Source organism: Drosophila montana, unplaced genomic scaffold (genome assembly GCF_035044405.1).
Source record: "Drosophila montana isolate Dmon_TW-CO22-7 unplaced genomic scaffold, ASM3504440v1 contig_896_1, whole genome shotgun sequence".
NCBI lineage: Eukaryota > Metazoa > Arthropoda > Insecta > Diptera > Drosophilidae > Drosophila > Drosophila montana.
This window is the reverse complement of record NW_026999182.1, coordinates 628,826-642,224: the sequence shown is the minus strand read 5'-3', so window position 1 is coordinate 642,224 and position 13,399 is coordinate 628,826. Positions and strand designations below refer to the sequence as shown.

The 13,399-nt window shown below is 37.9% G+C and overlaps 1 protein-coding gene across 1 annotated transcript in view; it reads left to right on the top strand.

The window, feature by feature from the left end:
• The window catches only part of 5-HT7 (5-hydroxytryptamine receptor 7), a 70,210-nt gene that overhangs the window by 28,071 nt on the left and 28,740 nt on the right, over positions 1-13,399 (top strand). The gene's annotated exons all lie outside the window — the stretch shown is intronic.

Below are 13,399 nucleotides of genomic sequence, written 5' to 3'. Positions count from 1 at the left end.
TTAATATGAAAACTCACAATTTGCTCCACTTGGTGCTTCAATTGGCTATAATAGCTTCAGCTTGAATAATTGCTACAAAAATAATTTCTAGTTGCCGCTTTAGGCCTTTCCGCTGAGATTCTGTGCTGATGAGTCAGCTGTGCGAAGATTTTTTTATAAAATAATACCTAATACCAAAAGCTTTATATAAATATAAGAATACCACATGACTCTCAACATTTGGTATTTTTCACTCTAATATTAATGCTACTAACAATGTTTACATCTGCCTTGAATAAATTACACACGTGAGTCATTAAATAAAAGTACCACAGGGCGTATGCGTATCATTATTATTATTATTGTTATGTGCATTATTGCGGCAGAGCATTAACAACAAAAACAACAACAACAACGACAACAAAAACAAAGACAACAACAGGAATAACGACAACAAAAATAATAGCATTTAAAATCAACGTCTAATTGCCATAAAATAATAAAAACAACAACAATTTGAAGCGCCTGCACGAAGAACTTTACCTTTAGGAACAACAGAGCCAGAACAAGAAGAAGAAAGGAAAACAAAAGAAACAAAGAGCAGATACAACAGTAAAATATAAGACAAAACACAAAATGGCTGCAGGAAATGATGTGACGTGACGCGCGGCTTTTGTTTATGTTGGCTGCTGCTGCTTCTTCTTTTTCAACTGCTGCTGCCCTTTGCTGTCCGCAATAACGACAACCACAATAACAACAATATGAACAGCCCTAATAGCAATAACAACATAACTTTTACAACAAATATCAACAAAGGTAGCCAGGTGGAAGAGGGGCGGATGGGAGGATCGCCGCAGACACAGCGTCAGTGAAATTGTCTTCGTTTATTATTATTCCATAAACAACAGAACTTGCCACGACTCAACTCGATTCGCTGCGCCTCGTTTCAACCTTTGCCATTTGTCTCTGCTTTAAGTTGTTTTATAGTGCGTTTTATAAACTGCACCCATTCCAAATAGATAATGGGGTATAATAGTTTTGTGCAAATGTATGCAATAGACAGAAGTAAGCATCTCCTACGCCTTTACGTGCATATATTTGGATCAGCATGACGAGCTGAGTCGATCTGTCCTTCCGTCTGTCCGTGTGAATGATTGCGAGGATCTCATTAACTATGCTAACTAGAGATAAAATATTGAAAATATATATTATTCTACACAATAAGCAGAAATAGTTAATACGTTTTCTTTTTCAAAATCTCCTCCCATTTTCATACAAATCGGAATCTAGAATATTTAAAGAGCTGTATTAAATAACTTCTTATGAAGATTCTCGTTTATTACATAGTATATTTAACTTCTTTGATATCTCACCATTTCTCCAAAATGAAAAATCCTATTATAAAAAGTAGATCCTCGCACTTTGAACCAAAAACACACCTTGTTTCACATATACTTCGAATTTTTATAAGTATAGTGTGTCTGAGTATATATGTATGTATATATTGGACAGAAAAAGTTTGAATATTACTAAAGGCAGGTCAGTTCTGGGCTAAGGGTATCTCCTAGTCGGACACTCCCGACTAGAGCACTCTTACTAGATGCTTATGAAGTCTTACAACGTGGTGCTTCTGGCACGTTCTCAAATTGTTGCCTACAGCCTCCGATTCCGCTTGCTGTCTATACAGAGTTTCTCCTGTGACTGACTGCTTATTAAAACTGAGCTCGAGGCAGTTTAGTAAAGTGTAGCCTTCTATAGAAACCCACATATATATGCAAATTCAGGTAGAACGTAACTTGCGATAGAAGCGAATAACAATAACTATAATCGTAAATTTCAAACTACATAAAATCACAGCTCAGGTACAAATTTATTTTTAAGCTTTTATTATAATAATATGCTATACGGTCCATTATAGTATGTAATAGTATGTTAACATTCGAGTTGCATTAAAGATATCTTCAACAGGTTTGATTTTCTACATATGTTTTTTTGACCATAAGAATAATGCGTTTTGAGGCTTTGAAATATTTGTGTTTAAATTAATAAAAAATCATTCAGTTGCAAAGTTACCTACCAGGGTGTTTCTAGTTTTCATTCCAGCGTTTTCTTCCGTTCAATTTTAGCGTATGATGGCAGCGTACAGCGATTTATTTCATCACTCCATTCCAGTATTCCTTCGCGACTACACCTTCTTCTTTAGTTATCGATTAGCGACCTGTATTAAACAACTTAAATTTTTCATATTTTCCGGTATTTGACTTTACTGCTATTATAATCCGCTGACTAATTTGATTTGTATTCAGCGTGATAGATTATGAATCAAGCAGCTCTATGACCTCAGCTCTATAATCTCAAGCATTAGGCTTATCATAATAATAATTGTTATCAGCTGAATGCACATTAAGCCGAACGGGTAACAAAATATTATCAAGCTGTTTGATTTCTGTCTGAAGCTTTTTTCATAATTTTCGATGAGCTCACTTAAGGAGCGGCCTTAATGTAAATGCTAACAACGTTCGACTAGTCTCTCAGATCTCTCAGAAAGTTCGTGGTTAAGTGTCTTTTGAGTACGTAGTATTGTGGCACACATTTTGATGCCTTTGTTGCATTCCGCTTGTGGGCATTAGCTTAACAAGTAGACAGCTTAAATTGAATGCCTTTTGCACATTTGCGATCCACCCACACACAGCCACACGCACACACACATATTTAAAAGGAAAACCACATTTGTTTTTTTGGGTCATTTTCAAAGCACTCGACGTTTTCAAGTGATTTTAATATGTACTCGAAATAAATTTGTGAAATTTCGTGTGTGCGCGACACTTTTTGTGCGTTATCAAAGCGATTGGAAAACAATTACACTTCTGACATTAATGGAGCATGCTCTTGACGCCGGCAGCAACAATACTAAGTTAAAACGCACAAAGCAAGAGTGGATAACTAGCTAATACCCTGTAGCTGAGTCTGTACATACATGTTGCTCACTGTTCAAATTCATTTAACTTTGTACAGACTTAAACATCTTAAAAATAAATTTGCATATAATTTTGATTAGTATCCGTGTAACCATGCCCGTCTATCCAAATGTCTCTTTCTGCGCAAGCTTGTCTCTCATCTTGAAAGATTTCTTTATGAAAATTAGTTCGTCTTTCTGTTGCATGTGGTACTTATGTCGTATTTGGCCGGATCGGACCCTTTTATCGTAAATCTGCCATAGGAAAATCAATTGTAAATTAAGATCTAATAATATAATCCTCATATAATTCTTTAGACATCGAACTACTCTAACATTAAGTGGGAAGACTCGGCCGAAAATGAAATTTAGTAAGGAATAAGGAAAAATTGTTAGCTTAGCATATGCGAGCTTCACTATTTCCTTCCCATATCTGCAAAGTCCGTATGCCATTTGTATCAAAAGTATAGTCTTTCTTTCATGTTTAAATAACTTTGGTTCTTATTTTTGGAAATCAACTTATTTTCAGTATATTCAGATGACATATTTGCTAGCTTCTTTTACTATGGTTCAAGCAAGTTTGCTTATTCAAGAGTTTCCTCAGCGTATGATACCTTTTTATATTGTTTCATGTAGCTACGGGGTATACACATATCACACATATCATCGTTTTTATGCAAAAACTTTTGCACTTTTTTTTCACACACACGCACACACAGAAGGGGGGCATACTCGCATCTGTTGTTGGCAGCCGCGTAAAACTTTCATTTGTTTACACGGCACTCTGCCTGTTGCTCGGATAACCACATCAAAAATAACGAAACAAAAAAAACATACCACAAAAAATGTTTAAATTGATTTTTAAAATTTTTAAAATAAACAAAAAGCTGTACAGCGATTGTATTTACTTAGCGTGCAGAAAAATTTACATATATTTTATTTTTTTATTTTTCAATTTGAATTTTGCTTCAGAGGCAACCGACTTAAAGCTGTTCGCCAGGCGTTGCCGAGTGTTTAGGGGGCGAAGCGCAGGCTAATGGTCGGCTTTATTAACATGATTGCCACGCCCACACAGCATCAGAATAGTGTGTGTGTGTTTCAGATGAAGGAAGCTTATCAATGAATCACCAAAGCATGTGATTGATGATTGAATGGGATGAGTGTGTGTGTCTAGGTGTGTGTGTGTGGCAGTAAGTAAGCATATACTTAGCCGAGTATCTGCGTTTGTGATTGTCTGCATGTGTGTGTGTGTGGCACTCTCCAAATGTGGCTTCCGTGGCAGGGATTAGGCGCCAGCCGCCTGCCTAACAGGCTGACAGCAGCCATATGCATGTGTGTGTGGGTGTGTGTGTGTGTGTGTGTGTGTGTGTGTGTGTGTGTGTGTGTGTGTGTGTGTGTGTGTGTGTGTGTGTGTGTGTGTGTGTGTGTGTGTGTGTGTGTGTGTGTGTGTGTGTGTGTGTGTGTGTGTGTGTGTGTGTGTGTGTGTGTGTGTGTGTGTGTGTGTGTGTGTGGCTGTCCCCTCATCAGCTGGCAGAAGACAGATTAAAAGTGAAGAGCTTGCAAAAATGCTGCCAGCATAAGGCTCAAGTTTGCCTCACAAATACACTATACCCTAACTAAAGTGGGGTTCATTAGCTGTGCTGTTGTGTTCCCTTATGTGTTATAAAGAATATAAAGTATTATATGCACATACCCATGTCAGTCATTGGATGTATGCATATACTTAAATGGCCTAAACTAATTAAAAGTGTTCTTTTCTTTCTAAAGTAATACCTGTTCATACCCTTTATCTCGTTTTTTAATGTATTGCTATGATTTAGCTAGATGACACAAATTTGATATGAGTTCTCATCGTAAACGCTTAAAATATCAAAACATTAAATGGGTTGTAATTCCCGTTAACAAGAGAATTTCCGCTTCGTTGGCTTCATTTATCCTTGCTGTTGTTGTTGTTTGTTGTACCTGTTTGCTAAACAGGCAGCGGCAGGCATCATCAGCAGCAGCTGCTTCACAGCACACTCCACTCCAACACAGTTCCCTGTGCCCCAGCATTTCCCTTTGCCTGGTATAGACCAAAATGTTTACACATACGCTCGATTTTCTTTTAACAATTCATCAATTGCGCTAAGCGGGCGCAAAAAACTTTGACACTCGACGTGTGTGTTTGGCTGTGTGTGTCTGCTATGAGGTGTGTGTGTGGAGGGAGGGGCTGCTAGTGGGGTTGGAATTGTGTAGTAGGGTGTTGAAGGCATGTGCAAAGTTTGACAACGTCAACAGGCCCTAACTCCCGCACCTAGCAATGGCATATCAATCATCGACGAAACTGCGTGAGTGTTGCCCACAGTTTCCCCAGCCTGCTCGTGTGGGTATGTGTGTGTGTTTGTAGCTTTAAAATATTTATTTTACTTAACGCTTTTGTTCAAGCAACATTGAACGCTAAATACAATAACTCAAATTGATTTTGCAGCTCACACACACATATTATTTGCATGCCTCGATGGGCATTATTCATATATCAGTTCGGTTGGGGTGGTCATGGCAACGTTGGGATGGTAGGGAGATGGCAATTAGTTAAAGTTCTTGTGAAGAACAAAATATGCTTGTTCATATGTCTTCTGACTACTTCCTGCTGATAAAGCACCAAAGCAAGAGATCATTAAAGTTATGTAAGATATATATGTATATACGGGTCTAGGTTTAATTTTCTTACTCAAAAAACTGATTTTAAACATACTATCTAGAAGATAATATTGAAAAATTGTGGTTTTCTATTTTGAAAGATAGTTGCATAAGCATAAGATGCAGTTTGCTTTTTGCATAGTACGTATACGTCATGTGGATACACTTAACGTTTTTTAGACACTATCTAAATGGTGTACTTAATCCTAAAAATGTTCCAAATTGACAAATTGTAATAATATAGTTTACATAGGCATTAAACACAGTCTTTTATACCCTTGCAGAGGGTATTATAATTTTGTCGTGAAATGTGTAACGCCATCTGCGAGCCCACAAAGTATATATATTCTTGATCAGTATCAACAGCCGAATCGATATAGCCATGGCTGTCTGTCCGTCTGTCTGTTTCTATGCCAACTAGTCTCCCAGTTTTAAAGCTATCGTCATGAAACTTTGCAGAAGTACCTTTTTCTGTGCACGCAGTACATATGACTGAACCGGCTGGATCGGACCACTATATCATATAGCTGCTATAGGAACGATCGGTCGAAAATTAAGTTGTTCTATGGAAAACTTTTTTGGGTCTGCAAGGGTATTAAATCTTCGGCGTGCCAACGTTAGCCCTTCTTTCTCGTTTTTGTTGCATATCAGGTGTATGCAATCTGGCTCTTTCACATGAAAGTTGAAATGAACATTTTATTTGATCAGATTTTTAAGCATCGAACTACAGTAAACATCATATTAAATTGGCTACATTAAATATAATATAATATTTGCGCTAAATACATTGTTTTAAATATTCGCAAAGGTCATACACAATGTTTTTTTTGTGTGCATATCACGTATACGTCATGGGGCGCGCATTCATGTCCTGCACCCCAAAAAACCCCAAAAATCATATAATTTATTTATAAGTATATGCAAATAATTATATAAACAATATAACACGAAATTCGTTAATTTAATTAGGTGTCGCAAACACATTTTGTAGGCTTTGCGTGGGCATTTAGCCTCGAGTATTTCGCGCCTGAATAAGCCGATTGTAAATTTCCATGTATTTACCAAACGGACAGCACAGGACAGGTTCAGCAAACAGTCGATAGGCTAAAGGCTTATGGATTTATCTATTTATGAAAATTAATTAAATAAACACCAGCAGCTTTTTATCTGTTGCATCACGAGCTAAACATCTATCAGAATAATAAAATAATATTGAAAAATCCAGGGCCATAGATTAAATTGATGTAAAGTGGCGCTAATTTAAGCTCAAGTGTCAGGTAGCTGAGATTTATATAGTGCCGCGGTGTGCAATAAATTTGCACCGGCTGAGTGGGTAATCCAAAAGCAAAATGTGAGCTGTTTTAGCTAGGTCCATTGCGAGTTCTTGTCAGCTAGCATAGGCAAGCCCAGAGTGTACATGATTTATTTTCATTGGAAACTTCGTCTTAAACAGTGGACGTAAAACTTTTACGCCCACTTTATAAAGCAGCTGGAAAAGCTGATGGAAGAAGCAGCAAAGTAGCAAACTCAGCTCAAAAATTTTAATCTGCACATTACAAAGTTTTGCGAAATGAGAAAAATAAGAAGAAAGAGGCTGCGGCTGCTGCTGCTCCTGCTGGTTGTCTGCCTGCATTTATCCTTTTGGCGCCTCTTTCGAAAATGCAGTCATTAATTTGCAGCTTACAACAGCAGCCGCAGCAGTAGCCAGCGCAGTCGCCTTTGAGGCGTGGCCAGGGCGTAATATATGCAAAAAATGTAAATATAATTAAGACGCCGCTTTAATGGCCTGCCTTAAACTTAAAAAATGACTCGGCCTGAAGCTCTGGCCGCCATCTCACATTGCCTCGGGCCATTTTTTATGTGTGCCCTCTAGAATGCCGCCCCATCCCGCAGAATTTAATTTGTTTCCGCCGGCTCGGTGACAGTTACTTTGCCACTACAACAAACTCAGCTAGCCGCCCCACAGTTCCAAATGGTATTTTTCCATTGCATTGGCACGCGATCATTAGTCAAGGCAACTGCTACAGCAGTGGCAGTAACAGTAACATTAGCAGTAGTGAGGAGGGAACGTAGCTGCAGTCGCAGCTACAGCTTCGCCTGTCACTTGATGGAAGCTCAGCGTGGCAAATGAAATCGCCACCTGCCAACCGTTGCCCAATGGGTCGCACTAGTTATAACATTTTGTTGCAATCGCTTTTGGAATGCGCTTTCTGAATAATACAGAAGCGTTTGTTAAGGCTTTCAACAATGCTTATGCCAGCTTAAACCGGAAAAAGTAAACGATGAAACACACATCATTTATTAATTGCAATGGAATTGCTATTTCTGTTTTTGTTTTATATTTTTTTGTTAGACAACAAAAAAACTTTAACCTTATCAATTAACTATGTGACATTAGATATATAAAGCTTATTCATAATAAAAAGACATATTTAAATAAAAATAAAGCGATACCTTTAAAATGTTTAAAACATATAAATTTTTTGTTGCCGCAACATTTTGTTTGATCTCGATGCTCGGACTATGCGGGTTTTTTGTGGCACTCAGTCAGGCCAGATATATATGATATATATACATGACAGTTCATACTGCCTGACTTACTTTTCCACATATTTTCCAACAGTCACAAGTTATATGTACCCATACAAGCCTTAACTCATATATTATTTATGTGGACATTAGCATGAAGTCCATTGAACATTAAACCGAAATTGGGAATCTAAGTTTTGAGCTCATTTTAGAACCGTGGTCTAAAGCGTGAAGCTGAGAAATAAACGTACGCGCATTTAAGCTTTGATCCGCAGTTTCTATCGAGGAGGCGTGCATTTTGCTAAAGGGGTGAAAGACCTCACAACTGATTTTTATAAAATATAATCAAAACATGGGTTTAAAGCCAATCGGAATGGAAACAAAAAAATCGACAAATTTTAACAGTTGCGAATGGAAATCGGATGGTAAGCAAAACACATTTTCCACAATTTTCAGCTTTCAGTCCTTTACACAGAGACATTCATTTTTATAAATAAAAACCTGACTCCGAACAATGAATAGTTATGAATAAAAAATGCTATGTTCACATTATTTTCATAATTTTCGGAAAATGCTTTCAACTTTCACTTTGAATTTATAAATGTAAAGTATTAATTATGCAACACGTAACAGTGCCTTCGCAAAAGTGTGGCCAAACATTTCGCGTAGCTAACATTATAATGCATTTAACTTAGTACTCTTTACTCTATCAAAGTAAAGGTACTTTTTTAGTGTGCTGGTTGCGTGTTTTGTCATGGCGTTAGCAAATTAAAAGTTTTCCCTATTCTACTTTTTAGTCCCGATAAACTGAGTTTTATATATAAATTAGTTGCTCGAGTGGCAGTTTGCTAATTAGACAGGTAAAAGTTTCAGTCAGGACGAACTTCTAGTCAAAGCAAAGCAAAATTCAGCTGCAGGGCAAACTGTGTTGCTCGTTCAACTGCCAGCTACTCTGGCAGGGACTCTGACTGTTGGGTACTCCCACGTTATCGTAATCCCACTCGTTTTCTATTCTATTATTCCTGCATTGTACTCGTGCCAGCGACATAATTATGTGCCGCCAATTTGCATTGCGTTCACAATACAATCGCCATAAAAGGCCATAAAAATTCAGGCACAGAACAACGGCAATAGCGATGTCTGAAATAGGCCACTGAATGACTAAGTAGCTTGACGAATACACAATACTCTAGCCACAAGTAATTAAAAAACTAAATTGAAATGATCAATAAAAAATAGAAGACCCACTCCACTTACTTTTGAGCCAGATATAATTTAATCTGATTTATTTTAACAGATTGATAATGCTACAACATTTTATGATCTACTTTTGATGGGTTAAGGGTTCTCAATTTGTATGTGTACATTTTTATATTATATTATATTATGCATTTTATATTTTAATTTGTATCCAAGTGGAGTTTAACTTAATCAAGTTTCCTGCTCCAATCTTGTATCATTGTCAACCCTTCATGTGTAAAGAGCCAGTAAGAGTACTTAAATCAGCTCGAATAAAATATATTTTCTTCACTTGGCTATATAAGTTGAACTGATATTATAGCAATTTATAAATTCGTCACAACCAAAAATAAGTATCCATTTTTGCATTAAAATCGGTCTCCCACATACGTTACACAGTGTCTGATAAAATTCAAATACCCTTTCAACAGCAAAGGCATAGAAAAGATATTGTGCAGCAGTTATTTCAACACCTTTGTGGGACACCACCACACACACATTCACACACACTGACCACAATGGCTTTGGCCAATGACCAACGGTTGCCGCTTGACCGGGGCAGGTGGTAAGGGACGTTGCACGTAGGTGCCAGAGTGGCATGCAAAACAAACCGAAGCAAACGCCGACGCCACATTTACAAAGGCCATAGATAAAAATCTAAAGATAACGGCAAATTGCTGTGCTACAAAATCGTTAACTGTAATTTACCGCATTTCAAACGCGGCCCATTCTTCTTCTTTTTTAGAGCCAGCGCAATTCTTTCGCCTGCAAACGGTTATGAATGCAGTCGGCTTCGTCCCGACCGCAATGTAAATTTAATTGCGTTTTTCGCTCCCTTAGCTAGGTTTCCCTCCGTCTCTATCTCTTTGTCTCCCTCTCTCTCTATCTTTATGACCCTCACTCTTTCCCTCTTTTCGTCAGTTAAACATATTTACAATTGCGAACCACAAACTTGGCACAAATTGCGCACATACAATAATTGAAGCACGGAATTATGCATCATGTTGTGCCACGGAAGTGCTCACAGATTGGCCAATTGGCTAAATCCAACACTTGACACTGATTTACAGGGTATGCTCTGTATGTATGCAAAGTTTTCGTTATCTCGGAACCGCATTTAGAGTATTTAGCTTCATTGTTGTTTCTGTGAGCCACTTAATATTAATCATACGCCGTGTCGTTCAGCCAGCAGATACATTTGCATCCAAGACATAACCTGGCGCGTGACTCAGCCGTTTTCGGTGCTATGCAAAAGTGTGAAATTTTAATTGAAATTCTGCCATTTTCTGGCGCACACATACATGCACATCATGGCAACAGCTTGTTGCAAATTAAGAACTGTTCAAGTGGTTGTCAAAACTTTAAATGCGTCAAGAGCCGCGCTTCGAAAACTCTGTAAATTATAGAAGCTAAAAGTAGATAAAAAAACATATTTGACACGAACATACGACGGGCACAATGTTCTTTAAGCATATATACATATACTAGCGGGTATAACCCGGCCTTGCCCGTGGCACGTATGTTATAAAATCAATGTTCTCAAACAAATTTGTAATGATTTTGAAATTGTTCGGACGGTAAACAAATAACTTTCATTCAAACGTTTTCGGCCAATTTACCACTGTTGCGAGTGGAATTTTCCAAATCGCTGAAACACGTATTCATTACATTCTTATGTAGAGCTTTGAAAATAAGTTTGAAGCAAATCGGACACAATTTAAAACTTCGCACAAAAAATCCTTAAATCGCATTCCCCCCGAAGAAGTTTGAATTCTGCGAAAAGTGTGAAACGCGTCTCAAATGATTTTTCTTATAGATCTCTGGAAATGAATTTGAGCGCGAAACGTCACCCACGAAATCTTTGACCTCCATTTCCACCAAGGAGGAACGGATTTTTCGAAAAGTGTGAAACACCCCTCAAATGAATTTGAACAAAGATCTTTGAAAATAAGTTTGAGGCCGATCGGATGGTAAACAAAACAGTTACATACAAATGTTTTTCGCGATTTTTCCACACTTGCGGGTGGAATTTCCCGAAACCCCGTCTTAACGTGCACCTAATTAACATAAGGTATCTACAGTGAAGTTTTTAGCTTCCTAGCTCTTACGGTTTGGGCTGTGCGTTGATCACCAATCAGTCAGTCAGTCAGTCAGTCAAGACAAACAGTTTTATATATAGAGATAGAGGAAATTTACAGGTGTTTTTGGAACATTTCTACTTGATCCGAAAAAAGTCAGATAAAACATGCCAATCAATTATATAATGACATGTTTGGAGAGATAGAAAAATAATTAGTTTAAAACTTAATGTCCTGCCAAGGAGAAAGGTTAGCATGAACATTAAAAGCTTATACCAAATATATATATAAAACATATATTTATATATTGGCTATATCTGGTCTATAAGCAATAAACACAACTGAAAAGCAATATCAATGGCTAATGCTCTTATTTATTATACACTAGCAAATCTCGGTGTGTTTATAGCCAGTTGTATTTTGCGATTTTTTTTATCGCATCAATTGTCTATGCAAAACAACAAAGCAATCCCAAGTAATCATCATACGCCGCGTGGGCCTGGGCCAAAAAAAAACACTGTAAATTAACGTCTGTACGAGTTCTATTTTGCATATTGCGTCCATTCGAGCACACTTAAGGCATCTACTCTATCTGAAGTCTATCCATCTTGGGATCGGGTCGTGCAGCCGCATTTGGAAAGTGTTTCGCCGCGGTTATTGATGTTGATTGATTTATAAACATTTCAACGCCGCAGACGGGGCAAATTAAGTTGTAGCCAAAACAATAAACAAAATGAAATTAGCATTTCGACATTTTAGCTAGGCCGGTGCTGCTGCTGCTGCTATGGATGTTGTTGTTGCCGAAGACGTTGTTGTTGCTGCTGTCACAGGCACTCATAAGACAAGCTGCAGACAGCAGCAGCGGGAGCAATAATTTCCTTCAATATTCATAACACACAGTGAGTGAAAATTGTGACGGCCCACCCGCTGGGTAGCTTGGTCACAACGAGTGACTACTGTGTTCCTCTTGGGGGGCGGGGCACAGCATCAATCAAGCGGCATTTGCAGACACTGCCCCACAGTTGACGCTTCTTCAAATTTTAATGAAATATTCTGTTAGCCACATTTGCTCATATGTCACTGCCTACCCCTGCCCTAGCCACGAGCAACTGCTGCCACTGCTGCTTTGTGTAGCTGCCACATAAGCAGCGCTCAAATTTAAATTATACTTTACATTTTTGGTTAACAGTTTGGATGATTTCAGTCATGTAATTTCATTTCTTGTGAAGCTGAAAAAGAAAACCACATCAAATTAGAAACTTCGAGCAAAAGCGCTTTTGCATGTTGCGCTGTAATTAAAGCATTTCCGTTGCAATTCAACATGCGGCTAAATTTCCGAGAATAAATTTGGCAGCACCTTCGAGAGGGTATATCCGACTCGAAAATTCCCTACTCAAGGCACTTAAGGCATTTCCCTGCCAATAAGAGGTAGCAGAAATATTTGTAAATAAGTAAGTGAAAACTGGAATATCAAGCTACAGTCAAACTACCCTATAGCGCAGGCACAGGATGAAGGTAAGGCTACTCTACTCTACTCTTTAGCTAATTGAACTAATTTGCTTTGGTTAACATGAGGTGTGTAGGGTATTGTGAATTGCCGGTAACAAATAGCTGACGTGCTCGAATGCCTTATTGAATTTTATTTTACACAGGACGAGGGGAAATTTTTTTCACTTTATTTCCCTTCACTTTTTGCCGACAAATTCATTATTGCGTCGATGTGTGCTCATAACTAGCGCATAAAATGCAAATAAAATAAAACTAGAAACAATGGCTCCCTTCAACAGACCGAAGATTAAATACTCTTGGCTTGGAAATTTTCTTACATAAGGCATTTGGATGCGGATATATTTTCAGATATGGTAACAGATTTGAGAAGTCCGTCAAATGGTCAGGACATTAAACGATGCTCATCATAAATATATATATAACTGCAGCT